General features: G+C 60.4%; 1 pseudogene; it reads right to left on the bottom strand.

Moving 5' to 3' along the window:
* Positions 1–2,500, bottom strand: part of LOC126147237 (large subunit ribosomal RNA) — a 6,742-nt pseudogene that overhangs the window by 3,352 nt on the left and 890 nt on the right.

Below are 2,500 nucleotides of genomic sequence, written 5' to 3'. Positions count from 1 at the left end.
CAGGAGCGAACTGCGTCGGTGAGAGCTGTGTCCAAGATGAAGGTGTTTTCCAACATCCCATCCCGGGGGATGAATGCCCGCTGACGCTCGTCCACAGCACAAGCACGCATCAGGCGTGACGCGAGAACCTTATGAAAGGTCCGCGCCAACACCGAGCAGACCGTAATGGGGCGAAAGTCAGCGGGGGATGTTGGTGCAGCCGTTTTGGGGAGTAGTGTCGTCCGCGCGCGAAGCAGACTCTCGGGGAGGGCACGGGCCAGGAGGAAGAGGTTCAAGAGTTTCTCCAGGACTTCGTGCGGCAGGCGCCGCAGCTCCGCTGGGGTAAGGCCGTCCGGCCCGGCTGCCGACCCCCTGGGCGGCAAGGCAGCAGCGACCTCCTCACGCGTGACCGGCCCCCATAGGCACTCAGGAGCGACAGGCTCCGAGTGCGGGAGAAGGCGGTCACGGATGAAGCCGGCGGTGGAGATCGGCTTCTTGGTGAAGAGGTCCGCCCAGAAGTCCAGCAGACCGGGGATGTCATAGTTACTCCCGCCGTTTACCCGCGCTTGCTTGAATTTCTTCACGTTGACATTCAGAGCACTGGGCAGAAATCACATTGCGTCAACACCCGCTAGGGCCATCGCAATGCTTTGTTTTAATTAGACAGTCGGATTCCCCCAGTCCGTGCCAGTTCTGAGTTGATCGTTGAATGGCGGCCGAAGAGAATCCGCGCACCCGCGCGCCCCCGGAGGAGCACGCTAAGGCGGACGCGGCCTCGCAGCAAGGAAGATCCGTGGGAGGCCAAGGCACGGGACCGAGCTCGGATCCTGCGCGCAGGTTGAAGCACCGGGGCACGAACGCCGCGCAGGCGCGCGCATCCTGCACCGCCGGCCAGCACGAGGCCAACCAACGGCGAGAGCAGACCACGCCCGCGCTAAACGCCCGCACTTACCGGCACCCCTACGGCACTCACCTCGCCCAGGCCCGGCACGTTAGCGCTGACCCACTTCCCGACCAAGCCCGACACGCCCCGATCCTCAGAGCCAATCCTTATCCCGAAGTTACGGATCCAATTTGCCGACTTCCCTTACCTACATTATTCTATCGACTAGAGGCTCTTCACCTTGGAGACCTGCTGCGGATATGGGTACGAACCGGCGCGACACCTCCACGTGGCCCTCTCCCGGATTTTCAAGGTCCGAGGGGAAGATCGGGACACCGCCGCAACTGCGGTGCTCTTCGCGTTCCAAACCCTATCTCCCTGCTAGAGGATTCCAGGGAACTCGAACGCTCATGCAGAAAAGAAAACTCTTCCCCGATCTCCCGACGGCGTCTCCGGGTCCTTTTGGGTTACCCCGACGAGCATCTCTAAAAGAGGGGCCCGACTTGTATCGGTTCCGCTGCCGGGTTCCGGAATAGGAACCGGATTCCCTTTCGCCCAACGGGGGCCAGCACAAAGTGCATCATGCTATGACGGCCCCCATCAACATCGGATTTCTCCTAGGGCTTAGGATCGACTGACTCGTGTGCAACGGCTGTTCACACGAAACCCTTCTCCGCGTCAGCCCTCCAGGGCCTCGCTGGAGTATTTGCTACTACCACCAAGATCTGCACCGACGGCGGCTCCAGGCAGGCTCACGCCCAGACCCTTCTGCGCCCACCGCCGCGACCCTCCTACTCGTCAGGGCTTCGCGGCCGGCCGCAAGGACCGGCCATGACTGCCAGACTGACGGCCGAGTATAGGCACGACGCTTCAGCGCCATCCATTTTCAGGGCTAGTTGCTTCGGCAGGTGAGTTGTTACACACTCCTTAGCGGATTCCGACTTCCATGGCCACCGTCCTGCTGTCTTAAGCAACCAACGCCTTTCATGGTTTCCCATGAGCGTCGATTCGGGCGCCTTAACTCGGCGTTTGGTTCATCCCACAGCGCCAGTTCTGCTTACCAAAAGTGGCCCACTTGGCACTCCGATCCGAGTCGTTTGCTCGCGGCTTCAGCATATCAAGCAAGCCGGAGATCTCACCCATTTAAAGTTTGAGAATAGGTTGAGGTCGTTTCGGCCCCAAGGCCTCTAATCATTCGCTTTACCGGATGAGACTCGTACGAGCACCAGCTATCCTGAGGGAAACTTCGGAGGGAACCAGCTACTAGATGGTTCGATTAGTCTTTCGCCCCTATACCCAGCTCCGACGATCGATTTGCACGTCAGAATCGCTACGGACCTCCATCAGGGTTTCCCCTGACTTCGTCCTGGCCAGGCATAGTTCACCATCTTTCGGGTCCCAACGTGTACGCTCTAGGTGCGCCTCACCTCGCAATGAGGACGAGACGCCCCGGGAGTGCGGAGGCCGCCGCCCCGTGAAGGGCGGGGAAGCCCCATCCTCCCTCGGCCCGCGCAAGGCGAGACCTTCACTTTCATTACGCCTTTAGGTTTCGTACAGCCCAATGACTCGCGCACATGTTAGACTCCTTGGTCCGTGTTTCAAGACGGGTCGTGAAATTGTCCAAAGCTGAAGCGCCGC

The sequence above is a fragment of the Schistocerca cancellata genome, unplaced genomic scaffold (assembly GCF_023864275.1).
Source record: "Schistocerca cancellata isolate TAMUIC-IGC-003103 unplaced genomic scaffold, iqSchCanc2.1 HiC_scaffold_850, whole genome shotgun sequence".
Taxonomy (NCBI): Eukaryota; Metazoa; Arthropoda; class Insecta; order Orthoptera; family Acrididae; genus Schistocerca; species Schistocerca cancellata.
This window is presented reverse-complemented; position numbering and strand designations above follow the sequence as displayed.